The sequence below is a fragment of the Platalea leucorodia genome, assembly GCF_965183815.1.
Source record: "Platalea leucorodia genome assembly, chromosome: 1".
Lineage (NCBI taxonomy): Eukaryota > Metazoa > Chordata > Aves > Pelecaniformes > Threskiornithidae > Platalea > Platalea leucorodia.
In genome coordinates this window covers 117,204,205-117,228,503 of record NC_138823.1, presented here as the reverse complement: position 1 = coordinate 117,228,503, position 24,299 = coordinate 117,204,205, and the positions used below count along the sequence as shown (strand labels likewise).

At 40.9% G+C, this 24,299-nt stretch overlaps 1 protein-coding gene across 6 annotated transcripts in view; it reads left to right on the top strand.

Moving 5' to 3' along the window:
* ARPP21 (cAMP regulated phosphoprotein 21) overlaps nt 1–24,299 on the top strand; it is a 202,723-nt gene that overhangs the window by 56,942 nt on the left and 121,482 nt on the right. For 4 of the 6 annotated variants that reach the window (XM_082334126.1, XM_082334123.1, XM_082334127.1 and 1 more), the window contains exon 2: nt 848–962. The exons of 1 other annotated variant lie outside the window; for it this stretch is intronic. The gene's annotated coding sequence lies outside the window, so the exon portion shown is untranslated. Of the gene's footprint in view, nt 1–847; nt 963–4,050; nt 4,124–24,299 lie in introns of those variants that run through there. One more of the 6 variants, XM_082334124.1, reaches the window with a different exon arrangement.

Below are 24,299 nucleotides of genomic sequence, written 5' to 3'. Positions count from 1 at the left end.
TGAAATTGAGATAACGTAGTTAGAAAGTGTGCTCACAGTGAACAAGTAATGTGTTGCCATGCTTTGAAAATACCTTGAGCTGAAGAGTCTGCTGTTGCCTGTTGGAATTTTGTGTATGTATAGTGCACGTATGCTCCACTGATGTAGGGTGGTCCTCTTGCGCAAGGGCCCTTTGCAAGACCAGAGTTCTAGAAAGCATGCGCTGGGGGTTAATGAAATGCTTTATTCAAGAAAGTATTTGGAGAAGTAGGTCTTGTGTCCTTTTTTTTTTTTTTCCCCCGATTGCTCCCAAAGCGTGGCTATGCAACAGACAGAAAAAGGTGTCAGAGGTCTGAAGAGTTTATCAAATTCTGCCTCTGCTTAAAGACACAGCTTCTGCTGATTTCCATGAGGCTTAAACAGACAGTTATCCCTGTGCATGTTTACAGATCAGCACAGGCAGCAGCAAACCATTGCCATGGTTCCCCACCTCTTAGATATTGTGATTGTGCAATGATTGTGATTTTTCTTTCTGCAAAGAACAGTCCTGAAGAGGGGATGTGGGATGCATACTCCGTTAGATTCGTGTCTGACCAAGAAGGTCTGAGGTGACTTCTCAAGAAAGGGAGGCAATTGCACCTCTTTGTACATGCTATGTTTGATGCTGCTCACCATTCTGAGCTGAAATACTAGCTTGCATGGTACTGGGGTGATACTGGTTTTTTTTTTTCTGAGTACTTCCTTTGTCGTTGCTGTAGCTGGCATCTTCTAGCATTTGGTAACTTGCCCCGAGCACATCCTGCCACACAGGAGAGAGTGGAGTGAACTGCCAGGACTACAGCTTGGACGAATTTTTATCTACTTACAGATCTGACGTATAGCTTCAACGCTTCCCACTCTGAAGACACTCCAGTATCCCAACAGCGGAAGACAAGCTGTGGACACGTGGCTGGTTTACATGTTCATTGTGTCTAGCGACTGGGGTAAGGTTTCGAAACATTCACTCCCCTCACCCCCTTTCCTTACTCAGGCAGATGAGTTGCAAGCTGTCTAGTGCAGGCGTGAGTGAGTACTGCTTTAACGTCCCGGTGCAGCTGGCATTCTCTCCCTTAGCTGGGTTGCCTGCTTGGGAGGGAAGGGATGATTTGCAGCAGCCAGGTGAGGTCTGTGGCATCTCAGTACATGTTCAGAATAGTTTGGATAGCCATTTTGGAAAATGAACTTTGGTCCACAGTGGAGATGGCTGAAAGAAACACTTCAGAAGCGAGGAACTGGTCCTTCCCCCATTGCCAGCTGTAGCACGCTTCAGTGTAGTGCCACTTATAGCCTTTTTGCCAGTCTTTTTGCTTTCAGATGCAACTTGTAGCACACAGTGTGGGGATATGCTAAGTAACGAAATTAAAAGTAGATGGAGCCACACGCAACCATCCTAGGAGTAAGCCGCATCAGGAGGTGCATTAGCAGAACAGGTTTTGGTGTGCCTGGCTGAATGCCTCTCATCACTTGAGGCGTGCACAAGGAGCCTGCTAATGCACACCCTGTTGTGGTTCATTGCTGGCTGTATTCTTCCAGTCTGATTCCAGCCAGCGGTCCCTGGTAAAAGCAGGTGTTCGCTTCTGAGGGGAAAGAGGGATTCCAGGGGTGCCAGGATAATACCTACTAAAGCAAATGTTTCCCCCCCAGCCTTCTGTATATTTGTCCGTGTTTGACTGGTACACAAGTTCTTCTACATCCGTTAATTGTGGCAAACTGTCTTTTGTAGCAAGGACTTTCTGGAAGTACATAATGAAAGGAGTGCATTTTTAACTGTGTATTTTAAATAAGAATTGTCTGTCTGTGGGAGTTGGGTTATTTGTATCGCTGCAGACAGAAATGATCACTATGTTTCATAGGACCTTGCTGCTTTGTACTTATTGACTGTTTATTTTTCATCTATAGGATTACTAATTGCAGCTAGTACCAGACGCTTCTGTCTCCTTTCAGGTTATTGTAGTAGAGGGCATTGTACCAGATGCATGGTTATTCACAGAGCATGCATTTCCAGCAGCTGAATTGCTGGATCTGCTCTAAATGATCTACGGCAATTACATTTGGCGTTGTACAGCTATAATTTTACTGCATATTAATAGCCACCTAGCAAAGAGGTAAATGCCCTTTTCTCGGCTGGGTGCAGAATGAATGCCTGGCTGTATTCAATTGGGTAAAACGAGGCTCGGTTTTTAAATGGATAGCAGGGGGTTTATGTATTGGAAACGCGCGTGCTGGTGAAATGTCTGTTTCCCTCTGCCTCGATGGTGTGCGGCGAGGCTCCTGGAGAAACAGCATCGAGCCAGATCCTCGGTGGAGACATGCTGGGAAGGGGGAGGGGAGGGGGAAGGGGATCATGTGCCCCATTTTAAGTGGCTCATCTGCTACCACCCAAAATCTGCTGCAGTCTTTTTTTTTTTTTTTTTTTCTTTTTCTTTCACCCCTTTCAGCAGCTCGGCTGATCAGTGTGGATGCTGTCAGGTTTCACCAGCAAAAATAATAATTAAAACCACCCTACCCAGACCTTCCCTAAAGCTGTCCTCTGGAGCCAAGGGCCCATTTTCTTCCCTCTTTTTTGGGGGGCTGGGGGCGATGGGAAGTGGGTGGAAGCAAATAACAAGGAACCGGAGGAGATTAACGAGCTTTCTCCTTATTAGCGCTGCTCGGGTGCTTTGTCTCTGCTCCTAGCTGGGGATGGGCTGACGGGGAGGGCTCGGGGGATGGGGGGGGCAGCGTGACTGGAGGGGCCGGCGTGCGGGAAGCCACACACACGGACGGACGGACAGACAGACAGAGCCACCCCACACGCGGAGAGACACGCAGCCCGGCCGGGCAGTTCGTCGCGGCCACCCGGCCGCGCAGTCAGCGGGCGGCGTGTGCCTGTGTGGGGTGGGGTAACGGGGGGGGGGGGGGGGGCGGTGGGCGCGCGCAATGGCGGCGGAGCCAACGGCTCCTGTGAGGCGGCCGTTGGCGCGGCCGAGCCAGCGCGAGCCGGAGCGGCAGCGCTGAGCGCAGCGAGCGCGGAGCCGGCGAGGAGCGACAGGAAAGGCGCCGCCGTCTCCGGTCCGAGGCGCACCACGCTGCGTGGGCGGGGAGAGAGAGAAAGGGAGAGGGAGAGAGTCGCAGACAGACAGTACAGCCGGGGAGCGCGGCAGATAAAGGACAGAGGACAGGCAGAGAGGGAGAGGAGCGAGCGAGCGGGGCTCCAGTCAGGCACCGAGAGAGACGCAGGGAGAGGACAGGCAGCGCCAGAGGCAGGGCAGGCGACGGCAGCCCGGCGGCGGACCAGGGCGACGCGAGCGGAGCGGGGAGAGGCGAGGCGAGGCGAGGCGAGCCGGCCCGAGGCGGGAGGCGGCCGGCGGGTCGGGCGGCGGCGGCGGCCACCGCGCCCGGCCAGCACCGCGCCGCGGCGGATCTCCTCCCGCGGAGGAGGCGGAGGCGGAGGAAGAGACCATGTCTTTCAGGAAGACAGGCACTGTACTGTAACAGCAGCATATCTGCAGCAAAATAAACAAACCAGCCAACAAAAAATACCAAACAAACAAAAAAATAACCCAGGCCACCAAGACGCTGGGGGCAGATCCCGTTTTCAGGCAAGGTAAAAAAAAAAAAATGGAAAAAAAAAAAAACCAAACAAACCAAAAACCAAAACAGCCAAAGCAGAATCTTTGTGTGGTGTGATGGTCTTTGTTGTTGCGATTGTTTTTCTTTTTTTTTTTCTTTCTTTTTTTTTCCTTCCAGCATGTGTCTTCTGTCATTTCGTTGGATTCATTCGCCCCCATTCCTCCCCCTCCCCCCCCCCCCCCCCCCCGTGATCTTTTAATTTTTGAGGTCAGGGCGGCTTGAGCATGTGAAGCGGAGGGAGAGGGAAATAGGAGCTGTGCATGGAGCCGGGGCTTGCGTTTGTTACATGCGATGTTGCAATTATTTATAGCAACTGCAGGATTCCGACTCTAAGATGTGGTATTTACCAGAGGGGGAGGGAAGGGGAAGGGAAAAAAAAAGGGGGGGAAAAAAGGATATCATTGATAGTCTAGCGGGGCAGGATGATATCGGTGCCGGAGCCGGAGCCTCGCACGGGATCTCGGAGCGGCGGGGTGGAGGTGGTGAAAGCCAGGTAGGGCACGGAGGGCTTGCCGCGGGTCTCGGCGCGGCCCCCGCCGCCGGCCGGTGGTGACCGGAGGCGGTTCTGGCGGGAGCCGCGCCGCCTCCCCCGGCCCCGAGCGCCGAGGGGCGGCGGTGGGTCGGGCTCGGAGGCGGAGGTGAGGCGGCCGGAGCTCGGTCCGCGGGTGGCGGCGGTGCCCTCGCCTCGGAGCCGGTGTCCGGGAACCGGGCTAAGGCTGAGGAGGCGATCGCCACGGGGGGAGCTGCGGGAGGTGATCGCCCTCCTCCCAACGGTCGTTTTAGCTAAAATGTATCAAACTGTGAAAAAAAAACAACCCAACTTTTAGTCGCTGATTTGTGAGCAACATCGAGGGACACGCTTTAAAAAGCCGTGCTTTGCTGGAGGGAAAGCCTGGGATCGTTTGACTGGCATTGTTCTTAAGGGTGGCGATTTGAGGGTAACCGATTTACTTGATGCTTCCTTAGCATGTCTTTTTCTGCATGCAGTGAAGGAGGGTCACAGTCCGGGAGTTACAGTCATATTGTTAGGTATCCTAGCAGTCTCTTTTCGTAAAAAATAGTTAATGTTACTCCGCTTAGTGTAATTCTGCTTACTTGTGTGTGCGTTTCAACAATCTCGCTTGTAGGTCTAACCAAGACGTGCTCATCCAGTGCAGCCATTGCGCAGTCTTGTTTAATTGTTGGGTTTTTTTTTTTTTTAATATTAATTTACCGTTTCCGCCAGCGGGGGGGAACACACTCAAAATTTCGGGTGCGTTTTTCCGTGCTAGGTGTGTCTTTGCGCCTCCGCTCTGCCTCCCGTCTTTGCGCTTCCAGGTGTGTGCGGTTTTGCTTAAATTCATCCCGCTGTCGTGTGACATTGCTGTAAATGTGCCGAGAGGGGAAACAAAGGCATTAAAGAGCAGCACGAGTGTTTGTTGATCACCTGTTTGACTTCTCTACCATTGCGCTGAGCTAGATGCATGCCCGGTGTGCATTCTTCTAAATGGCATATGTAAATTTTAGGCAAGTACAAAGCAATTGAAGCTGAGGGTGATGGGGAGGGGAAAAAAAAAATACTGTAAACTGACCTGCAACTTTTCAGTCGCATAATTTAACTGCACGCTGATTTTTGTTTTAGCAGTCGTCGTCACGGATCGAGGCAAGTTTGTGTGCACAATTAGGTTTGCAGATTGCTAATCTCGCACTGACTTTGCCTCTCAGTTCCCAGCTGGGCATGGTTACCTTGAGAGCTGTGGTATCAGCACTGTCAGAGCATGCTCCGGTGGGGAGATCGGGTGTGTTCTATTTTTAATACTATTTAATGAAGATGCTTCTCGCTCTGCAATATACGAAGCATAATGGAAGAGCAGAGTGATGATTGGTTATGGATACTGGAAAAGGAAAAATGCAAAGGTAAAAACGGAAATCCCTCAAATATTTCTATTAGATTAATGAAAGAAAATGCAGCTGTGCAGAAAGGTGATCGATTCGCTGGTTTTAAGTAGAACTGTTGTGGTGTCTAAAATGATATTTTTTTTTTAAAAATTCTTTTAAAAAGTTGTATGACACAAACTGTAGATAGAAAATGATTTTGTGTTGTTGATAAATCTGATTGTATTTGGGAATGCTTAAGTTGAAGAAGAATTTTCTGTTTTAATTCTTTTTTTAATGTTGAAACATCTTATGATGGAGTAGCGCTAAGGAACATCTTAAAAATATTTATTTTTTTCTTATGCTAACCATTTTTAATGATTAACTATTTGTGTTCTTATTGGTAGCCTCCTGAAGCAGGAGTTTTGAGATTTTATTCCTTGCAGTTTAAAAGTTAATTCAGTTGATATTAAAAATCATTGTTGCATGTAATGCTTGCAGAATGCAAGCAGCTGTAAACCTCTTGCAATGTATGTGTAAAGGAAAATACTCATAGATAACTACAGTGTATGCCGTTACACAAGACGTTTGTAGATACTTTTGAAAAACCGCCTGTTTAGTTCCATGTATCTAGTCAGAAATATATTTCATAGCTATTTGCAACAACCCATGCGCTCAGAATCATATAGAGAAACTTGCCTTGATTAAAGATGTTTTCTATAAAACAACTGTATTTTCTCTCTGTGCCTACAGTTTTACAGGATGGTGGTCTAAGAAATGGCTGAGTACCCATCCTGCAAAATCCTTTTTCAGGCAATTATTTTTCTGCTATGTGCTACTCCTTTTGACTGCCCCAGGGCTGAGTGTGCAAGTGAGGGTTGCTCAGACAAGTGTTGCACTGCATCGTATCCTTGGAGGAAAAATGTATCCTAATGTATAAGGATGGTAGAGGAAACATAATGAAATTTTTAACACAGGTGTAATGATAGATCTTAGAGAGAGATGAGAACAGTGCAACAGTCACTGTGAAACTTTATCCTGCTGGAGTAAAACTGTGGGCCAAATCATGTTTTACTGATGGTGCTGCTTTTCCTGTGGGCTTTACTGGGGTTATTTGCATGATTACAGTAAACTGGACTTGGCCTGATAAATCACTGTTATTAGACAGAATTTCTGGGAATACATGAAAGAAACCTAAAAAGTTTTAAAGTCCGCTGCGCTCTTGGCTTCCTCCCAGGTTATGATTTTAACAACTAACTTTAAACTTCGAATGAATGGGGGGGAAAAGTGCACTAATTCTAGGATGGCTTACTTAGAGCCTGCCTTTCCTCCTGTAGGCATCGCTCTTGCTACAGTCAATGGGAGCTTTAAATTTGGAAGTGCGTCCAAGGTTTGGTTCAATGGTTTTATCGGTGCTAAAGACAGATGCAGGGACAAATCTTCAGCAGCTGTAAATTGATGTAGTACCATTTGTTTTAAGAACAGTATAGATTTACACCAGCTGATGATACGCCCCTCTGCTCATAATGTACAGGTTCTGTAACTTGCATTGAATGGTATTATCAATTTTGATGGCATTAATTTCAGAGCAGGAAAATGATTTTGGCAGATTGGCAAATCCTTATAGGAACTACTCACAAGTGAGTGGCTTGATCCAGTGAGTGCTCCCAGCTCAATTTATTTGCTCAGTTGGTAAAGGGAATTTGTAACTTACATGATTATTTAAAGGAAAAGCTATTTGTGTTAAGTAATCTATTTTCAAAAATATCGTTAAAGATTGGCCAGTTGAGAAGTAATGTAACTACAGTGCAATAAACTTGCAAAATCCGTTTGTCCCCTGCTCATTCATTTATTAGATTTGAAGTTCTGTATTAATGTTGTCAGCAGGTAGTAAGTCAAGCAAATGGGTTGCTTTTTCTTCTAGAAGATTGAAACGTTCACCAAACAAGTAATACATGGCAAAGACTCTGTACATTCCAGTGGAGAGCAGTTGATTCTGAAGACTTGAAAGTACTGTGTATGAACGTCTTTGTATCTGTATGGTAACATGCATTTCTAGGGTGCGTTCTGTTTTGATGACAAACTGCAATCCAGGTAAGTAGGATTTTCCCCGTTTTGAGGCTGGGTAAATTGAATTACAGATAAATTATGCAAACCATGTGAGGTCACACATCTGGTTTTTGACAGCCATCAAATGAGACCTGTTCTAGTCTCCAGTCTTATGCGGGTCACTCCTGGATGATAAGGCTCCCTGATTAATTGCTGGTTTTTGTTTTGTTTTCTAATTTTTCCACTTCATACATGAAATGGTGACTTTCAGAAACATGTAGATGTAAATAAATGTACATTTCTTTATAACTATTACAAATATTTCATTTTTATGTAATAATTTAGTGATAAACGCTTCTAGCAAGGAAATGCCTTCAGAACAAGTGCAAAGAATGACTCCTGTTTTTTTTTTTTTTTTTTATTTGGTTGGGGTTTTTTTGTTTTTGGTTTTTTTTGTGTGTGTGTTTGTTTTTTGTTTTTTTAAATATATTAAACAAGCCTATAAATTCAGGTAGATGTACTGGTTACTCTTCGTGGACAGGATATGTTTTTCTTGAGTTCTTGTTTAAGAAGGAGACTTAAACCCAAATCATAATAACAGCCACTACGGTATGCCACCAGTGTGCATGCACACACAATTTATTAGAAAAATAAAAAAGACATTACGCTATAAAACTACAATACTTTCTGTTTTAATTAAGACTCATTTTTTGATCAATAACATCTGTGATGGGTTCTTGCCAAGTAAGTCCTCATTTGTCAGTGAAGGTCCAAACCACTTAGTTGTAGGACTTAAGAGCTAAACTGCTCATCATTTTCTTGGATGTTTGAAGTAACGCCAGTTTCAGACTCCACGTTATTGCATATGGTGGTTTTACAGTAGGTAAACTTGATGATGCATTGCGAATGACCCTATGTAAAAGTGGTCCCTGTATAGAGGTCTCTCATGTTTTTCCTTAGCTTACCTTAATTTATAAGAATACATAAATAATCTATATTAATACTTAATGTGTGGCATATGCAATCCAAAGTGATGAATTGCATTAATTCCAGGGGAAGAGTATTGGAGCGCTGTGTCACCTTTAGGGAAGAAGCCCCGAGCAAACACTTTTCATAATGTCCTACTGCGATTGCCCTCTTCCACCTATTAATAACGTTGCCAATATTTACTACTGCTTCCTTTTTCGCTGTTGTGGTTTCCAGGCTTTCAGGTAATCCATCATTAGTACACTTCTTTATGGTTCCTTGGAAAAGGGAGTTGTGGAAAAGGTCTCCTTTCATTCAAATGTATCAATTTTTAATTGTATAGTGAGATCTTTAAACCGTTCTAGATCATTCCAGATTCCTAAATAAGTAATAAGCTGGTATATTAAAATGTTACATCACTTCCCCCCCACCCCCCACGCCCCCTTTGCACCTAAATTCCCTGTTACTGAGAGGAACAAGTGGACTAAATATGGAGAAACAAGGAGCGAACAAAGTAACATATTTTACAGGATTGATTTCATAAGGGCTATTTAGATGAAGTAATTGCTACTGTGATAAACATGGTGAAAAGTACTAAATACTAGACAGCTCACAGGTTTTTCTGTTAATGTTGAAGAAGCTATGAAGTGTGAGAGAATGATAATGTTATACAGTATGACTTAGCTGAAATGCAGAAGGCATAGCTAGGCAGTGACAGCTGGGAATTTGAAATTTATGATTTGGATATCCAATGACTTTCTGAAGCAGGGGGTTTAGAGTATTTTCTAGTCGCTGGCAATATATGGAGGCAGTAACCACGTAAGACTATTCTGAGGGCAGACATGTTCACATAGCATATGTTGAAGCATGTAAGGTGAGAAGTGCATTTTTATAAGTGAAAGAAAATGTTGTTTGCAGAGAAACTGGGACGCTTTTATGCTTCTGTTTCCAAATCAGGTGTCTGCTCTTGATCTTTTCAGGCCAAGAGTCACAGTTAACAAGAAGATTACCATGAGAAAGCAAAGTCCTATGAAAAGTATTCTCGTAATTTAATGCTTTCTAGTATATATCTCATTTAGTCTTAGGCAATAATATGATTTACTTATGAGCTGTTTATACAGCATCCATGTTAAAATTATAGAAGTTTAGTAACATCTTCCAACTGATAAAGCTGCCTTTTTTCCTAAATTGGATGCCCTCAAGCTTTTGAGTCAAAGGAAAACTTAAATGGTCAGCAGAATGGTGTTAAAAAATAGTCAACAACAAACCAAACACCACCACCACCCCCCCCACACGCCTTCCCTCACTGTTAAATACTGTTTTTTATTTCTCAAAGTTTTTGTCTTCTGTCTGAAATCTATGCTAAAACATAAAAATCAAATATATACAAATCAACTACTTTCAGGCTTCTGTTTCATCCCAGTTTTTATGGCCACACAGCAGTGATTTTTACTAGATTCATAAAAACATCAGAACTAGTTTTCTATTCTAGGAATTGAATTCTGTTATCAAAAGCATGCCCGAACAGCTAATAATTTTGTCATTAATTAATCCTGTTGCAGTATTTGTATTTTTATTGCCTCATGAGTTGAAATCTCCCTGTGCCTTCAATACAGAAAACACTTTGTGAATTTTCATTATATCATTAAATACGAGAGTCAGATTGTGGTGCTTTTCTTTGCCGGGAGCGCATGCATCTTGGTTTTGGCGACTTGCAGAGCTTCTCATGGTGTAATGCTTTATTTACCGTGAAGAAAGTTATCACAATTTGTTGCTGAGTAAAAAGGGATGGCAAGGCTTTTCGGTTGAATGAGGCTAATGCAGATAAACTGCAGTGATTAGAAGCATGTTATAAATACAATTAAATTGTTGTACAGTTAAACGCTCCATGCTAATTAATATTGAATTCAGTGGGAAGTTTTACTGGGGAAGCAGAGTTTGATGTTGATGCTCTCATGTGAAATAGGTACAGCATGATGCGCTTCTGGAGAATATGCCTACTTTGTGCTTTTTGGGTGTTTGTACCATTGGACTTAATTTGAAATGCTTTGCCTTCAATTGCACAAAAGTAAATAGTAAATCGCGGTGGTTCAAACTAAACTTTAAGGTTTTTCCATTTTCAAGAGACTATTCCATTTCTAAATACATTGCCATTGGCGTAACATTTAGAATTGTTTGAATGAGCTTGCTTAATGTATTATAAAGTATTTGTCATGGAGTCAGAAACGTTTATAGTGTCATAAAAGCTTTAGGAGAAACACATCAAATAAATTGGTCCACTCTAAAGGCTCACTACAGATTTTAATGTAAGCCCGGGAAATGTCTGATAGCTTTATAATTTGTGTACTTTATAAGCCATGAAATCTGAAGTGAGGTGGTCTGACTTTCATGCTTTTGGTTTTTGTTCTTGTAAGAAAAATTCAAAGCTTTCTCCTGCTAACAAAAAAAAAAAAAAAAAAAAAAGGAAAATTGTGAACATGGATCTAAAAGGAAAGCATAATGAGTAACTTAGGGCATCTTAAAGTGCTGTATTTCATAACATGTATTACCATGAAAATGATAACAAAGTTATTTTTGATTCAGGTATGATTTTGGGGGAAGCTTTAATTCATAGAAAACAAGTCTGTCTAAATTGGAAAATGCATTGTATTTACCAGCTTTATGTATCTCGGTATGCTTTTCCACTACGGTGTAGCAATCTGTTCTACATCTGAGCAGCAAAATGGAGCGGTCTCTAGTGACAAGAACTGTGGCAAGCAGCGTAAGAATCCTGTTAGATACTGAAGACAATGAATTGTTACTGATGGATAACGTAACTTTTGTTTAATCTGTGCACTGATGAAAATAACGGCATTTGAAAGAAGTCCTTGAATGACTCGCTTCTTGAAGTAACCATCTCAAAACCAGAGGCTGAGATAAGGGAGTGGTGGGATAAGGCACGTAATGGAGAGTTAGCGGCAGTGGTATTGCTTCTAATGTGAAACCAGGTTATGGGGCATCAGAATTAGAAGGACAGCCAAGGAAAGGAGGACTTTCAGGAGATATTCCCTGAAGATGAAGTAATTGGAGTTTTGGATCGCTCAAAGAAAATATATAGATGTGTAGCCTCTCTTCAGTATAATTTGTTTTCTGATTTAAAAATAATCATAAATATAATAATGATAAATATAATAATAACAAAACAAATCCTTATACATGCGTTATGTCTTTGCATGGAGGATCAGGACAAAGCAAGTACTCCACTGCAATCGCACTTGATCTCCTCAAATTTGAGGTTATAGGAATTGTAAATGATCTACGTCTTCTGAATTTTGCTGTTGCTGAATTGCTCCCCTCTGCCACCTACCTGGCAGCACAAAAGGAAAGATAACTCAATTGTTGCCAAGGTCCGAGGGCAGCTACGCGGCAGCGTGCGCTGGGGTGATGCTCCTTAGCCTGGCTTAATGTCAGTGCCCGAAGCTGGTGGGTGAGTCCTGGGGAGGCATGCGAGATCATGGGCTCTGTAGTATGTAGCCAGTTCTTCTGTGAGAATAAATTGGTTTCTATCTTAACAGCTCTTGTCTCGGCATGCCAGTAACCTCATAAATTAGTCAGGTATTTACTGAAATAGCATCATGTGCCCTGTGATTACATAAATTCACACTTTTCTGTAAAGGGCTTTGTATTAATGGAGGAGGATCGGTAGAAAAGAGCACACCGAGACACAAATCTTGATGCAGCATTTTGGCTGCCTGTGGTTATGCTACCGGTAACCATGTAGCCATAGTCGTGGGGCAGACACCCTGTGCGTGACAGACACCCTGTCCGCTCATTCTTTCGTCGTGATCATTTCCGCAATGCGGGAGGAAGATGCGGCAAGCACCTACCTCTTTCAAAGCCCACATATTTCTTTGATGTGTTTGTAACTCCTCAGGGTTTTTTTCAGGAAGGAGAACAGAGAACATAATTTGTAGTCACGAAGGCTAATTATAATTTTTCCTCTACAGATCATTCTTAGAGAGCTGTATGTTCAAAGAATTGCTGCTAACTCTTTTCTACATTAGTTATGTTCAATGTCCAGGCAATGGAAGTCAAAATATAGATTCTTTTGGCACCTCTTCCTGTTTGTGTTTAATAACATACACTTGTGTCACGTCTTTATTAATGTTGTCAGGCACTTCAAAGCCATCTGTAATAAAGCTGCATCAGTATAAGAGCATGTCAGAAAACAAGACAGTAAAATATCGGCGCTTCTCAACAAAACATTTTATTGATTAAACGGCACCATCTCCATATGTGGAAAAATGAAATCAGTTCTGATTACTTCAGTACTTTGAGAGCAACTGCAGTAATACCCGATTCTTTGACTTGCCTAAAAAGTGACAGCAGACTGAGCAATTCAGTTGTGTATTAAGAGCTAATTCTGTGGCACGGGAATGTGTTTGCTAGATTTGCATTGACTCGAGATCATAACAAAGGAGGAGCATAAGTGACCCAAGTACTTCTGATGTATAGTTAAGTGTTCCCCTGGAATGTATCATTTATTACCTATACTCGGTAATGGAATGAGGCTGGCAGATGATGGTGTAACATACCAGTGCTCTTCAGAACATCAGCTGCATGTACAAGCAATTTCAATGTCTATTCACTGCCAGACAGATGACTTTTATTAAAGGAATTCAGAGGCTTCATTTTTGACCTCTGATGGTTTATTTTGGGGCCAGTAACTTGAGGTGCTATTGTTATTAAGCATTGGAAAATGGAGATAATTTAAAGTAGCCTTACAACTCAGCAGAGAAAATAAAAAATATGGAGGGGAGCTAATGTGTTCTTCTGGCAACAGCAGAGTGTGTGAAGTAAAGCACACTGAAGTTAGGAGACTTACTGTATCTTTAGGTGTAACATACAAACAAGGGATCTTCCTTAAAACCAGTCCATAGCCCTGACTTAAAGGTTGCTGAAAGCTCAGGAAGTTAAATATTAGAGGAATTCACTGCAGCCCTAATATAAAATCTTTCCTTGTTTTGTTTCTTGAGGTATGTATTTCAAGCAGTCTCTAGCATTTATGTCTCTGCCTCCTTCCCGGCTGTTTCCATGCATGCATCAGTTGTCTCTATTCTGCTCCTTACATCGTCTGACCATTCTTCATACTGAGCCTTCGCTTTTGTAAGTTGTGCCCCTTGTGTGAACTTCCCTTTGTTAAACTGACCCTTCTGACTTTTCTTGGTTTTTCATCATTTGCTCACATTTCTCAGCTTTTGTTTCTTGCCTCTGTCTACATCAGTTGCTTGCTCGTGTTTGAAATGGCCGAAACCTTCGATTTATTCATCATACAATAGTGCACTTTTAAAAATAACGTAGTTCTGTAGATATTTGGAGAGTCAGTTTATAATAAAACATGTTATATAAAGCATACTACCATCATTCAAAATATGCCAGTTCCCAGATCTTTTGGACTTTGTTTTGGTATCTCTTAAGGAGGGAGTGCCAAAACAGATCTGACTGCATCTGTGAAATAAAAGGTTTTGTGGTGGAATCTAGAAGACCTTGTGCTTTTGAGCTTCTTCATGTATACAGCTCATATCAGCGTACCGGGGTCCCTTTAGGGCCTCCATTCAAATTCAGTAGCTCCGTAGAATCGTGTGTATGCTTGATGCTCCTGGAAAATGTTGTGTCCTGAACCTTCTGTCTATTTATGCGGATTTTTTTTTTCTTGGATTACTAATATTTTTCAATAAAGTTCATATTTTTCAGCTGCTTAGAAAATAAAGCATAATGGAAGTGGCACAAAATTAAATGCCTTTGACTGTATTTGTTGTCAAAGACTTTTTACATGTTGGCTCTCTGACCTTTCAGATGGACTGCTCTCAGTGGTGTGAGCAGGAGATCCGAACAGCTAGCATAGCACTTAATGCATTACCTTGGTTACAGTTTACTACGTTACTGGGTTGTGCAATGAAAAGAGGGGAAAATTGATGGAGTTCTTATATGGAGAATTATTTCGTATTTCATGCCTGTGCAGTTGTTGAATAAGCTTAGAAACTGCACCAAAAGCTGAAAGTTACGTATTCTTCTAATAACTTTGATTATAACAATTGTGTAGCCACAGATCCTGGTCAAATGTGGAGGAGACTGATTCGGTTGTAAAGATAGTTACTAAGACATCTAGCTGTCTACATTTGAGGACCTATACTAAACACATAATCCATGTTTGTGAAATGCATATATAGAAGCTACTTGTAAAGACAGGGAAGTAAAGGAACCGTTGGCTGAGATTTCTCACTGAAGCAGAAGACTAATGTGTTTGAAGGAGCAAGGTTTGCTGCCATCATCTGAAAATTGAAATTTATTTTTCCTGGAAATCTATTCTTTTTTTCTACGTTTTGTTTGGGTTTTTTTTTTTCTTTTTTACCTCTTTTCATTCATTGTTGCTGAGATATAGCAGGAGAAGCGCCTGTATTCAGCTGCCAGTTACAGATTTAATTGTTATTTGTTTTTCAGTAATCTGATTGCCATTAGTGCCTAGTTCACTAATTGCCCATTGTACTCTGTCAGTTTATTATGAAAGTAACGTTCCGAGTATTCCGAAACCTAATAAAGAAAAGATGGCAGCAGTCTGAACAGATGATGTATAGTAGTTATGAACTAATGGACAGTCAGCTCAGTTCTCTCTCAAGCAGCATTGAATTAAAGAACTCTCTCACCAGTTGAAGACAAAATTCTGTGTTGCGTGGAGTCATTCCATGTTTTAGAGGGATGTCGTACTCACAAGTCCTTTATTCCACAAATGATGGTGCCAATACTCTCCTCAATGTACCCAGTGATAATTGATTTCTTGAGTTCAGTTTTTTGCTAAGGAGATGATTTGTGATTTTTAAAAGCACATGTGTAAATGTCTGTAGTAGCACAGACTTGGAACGCAGTGAGATGGGCTTATTTTTTCATGTAGCCTAGGTTTAAGTTGACTGAAGGAAAGCTCTTGCTTTTATTGACTTAATTCTCTAGTCCTAATCCTTGCAAATAAAGGCATGAAAATGTTAGTCCATGTAACCCTATTGCTGCAACTCAGAGAAATATGCAACTGGATTCTGCTTCTGTAGCAGGAAGCTGGTATGGCTAGAAGATCCTTCCAAAATGTGCATCCACATATTTTGTGGTCTCTTAAGATACAACATTTGTATTTCTGAGTAAAACTAAGTTGGGATGTTTCCCAAATGACTGTATTATTGGTCTGCTGCTAAGCTGCCTTTCTGATGCAGTGGATAGGAGAACAACTAGATTGCATTTGGAAGACAGACAGGCAAAACGCTTGTTTTCAGCTTTCTGCTAAATTCAGACATTAGAACAGGTGAACTCCTGTTATGTGGTAAGGGAAGCTTCTATAAAAGTAATATTGCTTTGTGTTTTTTCAGCCCACCAGAATGACTGTAGATGCAAAATGCAGGCTTGACAATCCCCATTCTTGTTCTCACATATGTCAGCTAAATGAAAATAAACTTAATTGTTGAAAACTTTTTTTTTTTTTTTGCTGGCATTCCAATAAAGACAAGATGTGGGGGGGGAAAAAACCCCAACCAATAAAAAAAAAAAAAAACCACCCAAGCTTACGATGAGGAGGATGACGCTGGGCTAATACAGTTACTGTGAATGAGAGTATGTGGTTCTGTAGGAGAGCATTTTCCAATGATGCCTGTCTGTGAACTGTGTGTATGGGGAAAAAGTCTGGCAGTGGTAATGGGCCAGTGGAGGCCTGTTCCCCTCTGCCCTGCCCGGGCTATAGGTGATGGGTGTGATAGTCATAAAATGCCTGTTTGCTTCAGGAAACAAAAGGAGACCCTTTTATAAATTGGCTAACTAGTCTGCTAAGAGAGGGGATGTGTTTGCTGAGTCGTGGAAAAACAGGGCTACTGCCTTTTAAAGAGTATTTTGTGGTACTGTGAAATACCACGACAGGTTGGGTTTTTTTCAGGAAGGGGACAGATTTTCAGTACTTCCAAATGCCTGTCCGAGGTTATTTGGATTATTTTGGGTTATTCTTTTCCAGTGAAGGCTTTTAAAAATACTTATGTCCTAAAAAGGGGCCTTTCTGACAGTGGGAATAGCTACAAATTCAAATGCTACAGATAGTATCAGTTGGTGAGCTGTATGCTCTACCAGTATCCTCACAAAAACCAGCTTTCCCCAAAAAATGCATTTCCAGAAAGCAAAGACAGATAAATGGGTGTGTTGTGAGCGAGTAACATGAAACAGTTTCAAGAGGTGAATGGTCTACCATGAGACAGTAACTCGGAGAAAGATATTAGAGAATGGAAATCCCTATTGTTCAATTTTTAATTTTTCTTTTTCTTCCTAACATTCTCCAGCACTGAATTTCCCCTCCTCACGCTCAGGTTTAAGAAGCGTGGATGTCCCCCGGGAAGGAGAATAGGCAGGCAGCCATCTCTCATCAGTGTGAAACTTTTTATTCACTCCCCAAATGAATCTTTGTTAGAGGAAGAAAACAAAACAAAAGGAATTCATTTTAAACAAAAAATTCCACTTTCAGCATCATTTGTACTCCTCAATGAAAAGTAAGCTGTCCAACCACTAACTGTGGTCATCTGAAGTACATCTGTACAATATGTTAGTGGTTGTACTATGCGGTAGACGGTGAGGATAAAACCCGTGGTATAAATGAATATTCCCGGCAAGGCTTTGAAAAGTGCCGGGAGCAAATTCTAACTCGGGTAATGAAAGCAGACTTGAAGTGAAATTGAGCTGATTGTCCTTACTGATTGCCTTGTTCAGTTTGCATTGATACTCTTTACTTTAATGGGCATACAGCTGAGGTACTCAAGCCCCATGATACCCCAGAGAAATACTCCTCCTCTGCAAGTGAAATATGAAAAGACAGTTTGAGAAGTGTAGGCACTGCTAATCAGGCTAGTGGAAGAAATAGGAAGAATAGTAGTCCGCTTTCAATACTGTGTTTGTTGTAAATAACTGAAATGCCGTCACTTTAGTATTTAGATGCTGATATGACTACCTGTTTTTCCCTATGTTTACTGTCAGTATTATGCTTGCATGCTGCTTATTTCTCAGTTCATTTCTCTTAGGAAATAAATCTGAGCCATTATTACAAATTACTTGTAAGTGCTATTTCAGTATAATTAGATTTATAGCAAAATGGATCCTGTAGACAGAATTTTGCATAAATAAAATCATTTCTCTTACTCTGTCACTTTCCTACCTACTGTCTTGTAGTAGTAGTTCCTAAAACAGTCCGATCCAGAGGCTACAGTTAACTGTAATGTGCTTCAAGAGGTCATACAAAAGAGGCATGGAAGGTTTTTCCTGATTATTATTGCTATTGTTAAAAATACTGAACTTCTAGGTTTCTTGTTACATGCCCTGTATCTTCATGTATAGACAAAAAATATTTTAAAGTATGCTTACAGTTTTGTTAGTGGCTCCTTTTCGTACACACACGTTCGCTGCCTGCCACAAAAGTGTCTGGGTTTAAAGGGGGCATTGGAGAATGGAAGATGCTGAAGAATGGTGGCCATGCACCTGGGGAAAGGGGTGCCGGTTACCCTTCTAGCTCGTTTTGACCAATTTCATTAGTCATTTAACCTCTGTATTCCTGAGTGTCCTCACCTGGAAGGAAATAATCATTTTTTTGTACTTATATTCCCTGAATGTGTGTGTTGGGGTTTTTTTTCCCTCCTTAATTAGAGATTACAGCATTTTAGAGTTTTATAATAAAGAGGCACTATAGGAGTACACGCTTTGGCTCTGTTGTGCTAATATTGGCAGATACACTCAAATTATGGTACCTTCATAAGTTGGTGAGCTCAGTCACGGTTATCATAGTGGAGTGTTTGTAGTTCTTCAATCCACAGCAAATACAAAGATGTTCACTTTCCTGTTGCTGCTGTTACTCTCTGATGTCAATGTTGGGTATTACTGCCTTTATTTAGTGATTCTTTTCCAGACAAAGCATGCAATAACGTGTTTCTGGTAGTTCTAGCAGGTGATAATGTTGAAGAATTTGAACAGGTACAAGATAAATAGAATTTGAAAAATAAAGTCACCATAAGTTAAAAAAACAAAAAAACACAAAAAAACCCACCAGAAAAACCTAAAAAACAAACAAACAAAAACCCACAAAAACCCCAAACCTCGCAACCATGTTAAAACTTAGGAATTTTAGTACCTGAGGCAAAGCTTGAAAGAGTTGATAGGTTTCTTTCAGCTGGTTTATTTTATATTCTAAGTCTGGAAATATGTGCCTATGTATAGCACATATTCAGGGTTAGCCCTTGCCAGGATAGTTTTTCAAACAATGTGGTGTTTTTTTTTTTTTAAACCCGATGATATGTACAAGTAAAAAGAATGGATCCATAAATGCCAGTTTTAAGTGTTGCACACAGCTTTCACTTAAGTAGGTAGTTTTTTATTTTGCAGGCTGCAGTTTAATAGAACATTTTGAGGGGGAAGCTTTGAAAAAGTTACAAAGTAGACTTGACTTGCTGTGTTATAGGCATGTGAATTCCCCTCTTGTGCCTTTACCTTCACTTTGTGAAGGTCATCCCCCTTTAGTAAACAACAATTATTTATAATTCCCTATGCGAAGTTCCATTAATGTTTAAAAAAATACTGGTTTACCTGATACAGCTGTGAATCTAAAATAATTACAGTTTAAAATGAATCCTTTATTTATGTGTTTTATTGTTAGAATGTAAATATTTTTCTAAACAACTTTTTAAGTGTACACTGAAAATGTATGATACTGTAATGATTGTGTAGGTATACATAAGATTTTAATCGCCTTTTAGTCTGTTTGGACTTTGTAACTTTTTTCTTGAGACTCTTACTTTGCATTAGAATCTGATATTTCTGACTTGACAGGGTTTTTCTGGAGGCTGGCATACGGAAGTGACTTAAAACCAGACGTTGTCTGGTTTGCTGGGCTCTGTATGTGTGAGAGGTCCTGGCCTTTACCTTTAAAGCTTCCACTGACTTCCATGGCATCGCGGTTTCGCTCTTGGATGTGGCCTGGACATCACTGAAGTTTGTGTTTGGAGATAACCAGTTCTCTGTGTCACTGGCTTGTATGCACAGGTGCTGCTTAAATCGGTGGCTTTTGGATAAAAATATAATTTTACTTTCTTCTTATTAAAGCACTTACTAGTTCTCATATAACTGCTCCGTGCCATTAATTTTAGGCTTTTTTACAGTCTTTTTAGTGCTGTTGTAGGCTCATTTTAAGGAGTAATTTTGACTGCTGTGCAGCAGGTACTCTCCTTTGTGCATCCCCCATTTCCCTGCTTATCCAAGGAGGTATCAGGCATGGATGAGTGGCTGGGACAAGTATGTTAATTGCTTTTCCAGTTTTGTTCTCAACATAAGAGAAGGGTTTAATTTAAGACAGGAGTTATCCTTTTTCTTTTCCAGCTGCCCTGGAGCATTGTGCCTCTCTTGGTCTCCAAGTTTTCTCTTAGTACTCAAAATTTTAGTTTTCTGCTTGTCGCAGCTAGCTCCAGCCGGTCTTTCTCTTTTTGTTTTTAGTAACACCCTGTTTCTCTGACCTTGACTTCCTTTGAATTTTCTGGTATTTCTGATATCATGACATTACCCATTTCACACACCTCTGTGAACCAGGGAACACCCCTATGCCTGTTCTGTCTTTCTTGTCTGTGCAAGAGCAGCGTCCCTGTTATACAGAGTTCTTTGTTCGCTTCTTTAATAGTTTCTTATGTTGTTGAAAATGTGTAATGCGTTTTAAATTTTGCAAAAAAACCAGATGGCTAGAGGCATAATGTCCAGAGCCAGATTTGGTAATAAAATAAGCCTGTGGCAGCAGTAAAACATTAATGTATTTAGCATTAATTTGCTCTTTGAAAGGTAAGATTGCCTGATAAAACTTCTTACATCAGCCAGTAGAGCTGAAAGACAATGTTTTCCTACTATTGTGAAGTATAGACTGAGTTATAGACTGTTGTGTTAGCTTTCTGATTGTCTGATGAGAACATGTATCCATTGTCTGAGCAATTAAAAGTTCACTTGCGTTCAGTAAATTTATATGTAGAGTGAGTCAGAAGCATAAATTGCCTTCCATGTGTGTCACTATTTAGTCTGCATGCGTGTTTCTTTAGGACTTAATGCTGCAAAAACCTTAGGTCTTATCTCCTAAAACAGTTGTGAATGTTTTAGTGTTAAATTATGTGTGTGTGTCAGTGGTTACAGGGCGTCACTACCCATTTGTCCTCAGTAGAATGATACTCAGCTGACGTTAGCTTCCACAGAACCACGTGAAATTAGATACGAGTGCAGTCATTGTTCAGTGACTTGTTTTGCCTTGTTTCACTCGTCCCCAGATTTCTTGTATATATACACGCATATGTATGTACAATGCTCAGCTATACTTCACTGTAACTAAATTTTTGCATTCGCTGTGGTCATGAGCAGTAAAATAGAGCTAAGATAGAAGGAAGGAATAAAAATTATTAGGTTAAATTTAACCAGGTAAACTAATGGCATTTCAGGTTCTTAAAAATTACATGCACATGCATGTGTAATATGTTTGCAAAAGAAAAAAAGAGAGAGAGAGAAAGCATCGGTATTCTAACATGTCTTTTCATTAAAAAAGAAGGGCCTTGGTCAAGTTCTTTTGTTTCTTGGTTTTCTGAAGATAGTCAGTCAAAGCCTCTGAAGTATCACACAAATGTTCGGTGATTTCACCAAACTGGGGCAGTAAGAATTGTCCACAAACATGCATTTTGGGAGAGAGAGAGGTCTGTAAGTTTTATGGTACATCCTTGAGATTAGACTTCCCCAAGAGACAGTCCATATATGAAAAGTAAATTGACTCTTTTAGGAGATTCTATAGGAACTGAAGGGACCAAAAAACCAAAAATGTAGTAGTTGTAAGGCTTTTTACCATCCCCAGTTCACATCTGGAACCAATGATCTATAATATAGGAGCAAACCCAGAAACAATGAAAGAAAGCTCCAACCTGAGATACTCTCCTGGGAGGTAATTTTGAGTTTGGAACATACTCAGAGAAGTGCTTGGCAGAGAAACTAAAGACTATTGAAGGAAGTTTTATGTTGTGTCTCTTGAAACAGAAATAAATTTAATGTACTTAAATTATCCCTTCAGACCTCAGGCTCTATGTTACTATGTAATTCTTTTCTTTTCCTTTCTTTTTTTTTCCCCCCATCTGAATTGCTAGAGATTCCAACTAGGTATATGAAGTTCTTTCTTGTACAATACTGGTTCACATACTTAGATTGATATAAATATTTAACATATTAAGTCAATAAGACTTTTTCATAAGAGATTATAAAAAGTGAGGAAGTGGATGTAAAAGAAAATTATGTGGACACTTTTACTTTCAGAGAATTTGAAAAAATCATTTAAATGCTTTGTCATATTTTGGTTAGGTTATATCCACAGTTTTGTCAGGTCACTTATGCAAACCGTTTAACGTTTGGACTTAAATGAGAAGAGCTTTGATTTCAGTAGAAGGCGGCAGCAGAGTATTTTCGGTATAGAAGGAGGGAAGCTGATCTCGAGGCCCCTGATATGGTCTATAATACATGGGTGGAATTACAGCCAGCAGCCACACAGGACTGTGGTGCGGGAGGGTTGGAACAGTAGCTTTGCCAATCGCAACTTCAGTTAAAATACTGGTAATTCTGCAGTGGCAAGGAGTCAGTGCAGTCTGATATTTGAATCAATTGTTACAAGATATTAAATGTTCACCTATTGAGAAAGTTGCTTCCACTGAAATTGAAACAGGCTTCTCCTATTGCATCTGAACCCTTGGCAACCCCAATAAAATGGCTATCCAGAAGTTAAACACTTGAGAGATCTTTCTTGCAGTAGAGGAGGGTAATAATAAGGCATCTGATAACGAAGGGAAGGGAAAGAATATCCTCTAGAGGAGGTCTTCTAGTAGTGTATGCGCTGCGGGCGGTATGCAAGCCATCTTACAATGCTGCATGAATGACGCTTGGACAACCAAGTGTTTTGTCCTTCTCCAGGGAGTAGCCTATTAGTTGTTACGATGCCAGTGGTGGTACCCACCAAAAATATGGGAACTGCCTCTCTTAATTATCCCTGCTCTGTTTGAGACTTCATGCTTCAGAAATTTTTGAATTGGGAAGCCTTTTGAGGAGGAGAAAAGTCTTACAAATTGTTTTAAAATACTGATTCTAGCTGCCCTAATTGAATATCTGTAAGAGTTATATTTTGCAGTTGTGCCTAGAGTTTACAGCCAAGATCAAAGGCTTATTAAACTCTTCCCTTTTTAGTCCCACACACTGAAAAAAGGGTCCTTTACATTGAACAGGCATAGGTGGGAGGCAGATGGAGAAATAGAGGCAGAGATCCACATTCATGCAGCCAAACAGAGCATGGGAGGCAGATGCATTTGTAGCACCAGAGTTGCTTTTTCATGAAGGTAAGTCACATTCTTCTTTAACAGTGCGTGAGAAAGCATTTCCCAAAGAATGTATGTCTTTAAGTTTGTACCTTTGTTATAATATTGATGAACCTAAACTTACTTAATTGTTGTAGAAAGTTACAGGAGTAAGAACACATTTGAAACTCTTGTTTTACTTTGTGTTTTCTTTCATGGTTTGGTTTTTAATACTGCCCAGTATTCTTGTCAATAATCTTAATTCTGTACATCATAAGACGACAGGAGTACTTTTAGGCAGCCATGTAAATTGTAAACTAACGTGTCCCATTTACGCATGTGCAGTGTACTGAGATGTCAGATGCTTCATTTCTTAGGCTGTCCCAAGTATGAAAATGACTATATGCCATGGCCTCCAGAACGATAATATTCTTGTCAGGCTCTGACTGTAGCCAGAACATGAGAGAGACAAGATTTTAGTAGAAGACAAGATAGCCAAGAATTGGGCAGTAGCTGGTGAGATGAATATAGATGTGTCATAGACTGAATCAGAATTGTTGTGTGGACAGGAAATCTTCAACTCTTCTCCTCCTGCTAAGTTTGAAAACTTCTCATTGTGGCCCTCTGGTCTCACTAGCTCCAAGCAGCGTGGATCAGAATCACACGCGATAGCATACTTACAAGTGTTGGGCTTCTCCTTCACCGTTGGTTCTAAAACCATCATTGAAAAGAAACAGGTGCCTCTCTTCTGCCATGGCTATCCTTTCTCTGATTTTATAAAATTGGTGACATGCCACTTGCAGTGAAAGAAGCTTGATTCTGTAAATGTTTGTGGATAGGTAGGTAAATATTTTGAGACATGTTGGTTTTCTAAAAGTAGAAGTTTTATTGGTGAAAGCAAGTACGTTTGAGAGAGGTGTTGGTTTTGGTAGACTAGTATGACTAGAACAGGTTTCATTTAGTTGGCACTGCAATGAGTCCTGCCTTCTTGTTTCATTCTGAGTCATCAAGCAACCAGTACGGATGCTGGAGGCTGGTTAGTCTGTCTCAGTATTTTTCTGCTCTGTCAGTGCCTTGGTATTTTGACTTCATGAAGTCTAAATGTTTCCCAGAATGAAGGTTTCCAAGAAAGGAGAAGGACCCTTTGTTGAACCTGACAGTTGAAATTTGGGTAGTTCTATCAGATGGTATCTTTTAGGAGACCGTTAATCTTTCAAATTCTAACCTTTGGTTGAATAACAAAAAAATGTAATGTTAGGCATAAATTCACATCCCAGCAATTACACTTGGCAGCCTTTGCACCTGTCTTTGGCCAGTCATATACAAACATGAAGAGCCTCAGACCTTTTATTCTTAGATCTCCAGTTAGACCAGAGGCAGGCTAAAACTTGTCTGGATTTAAGATGGTAATGA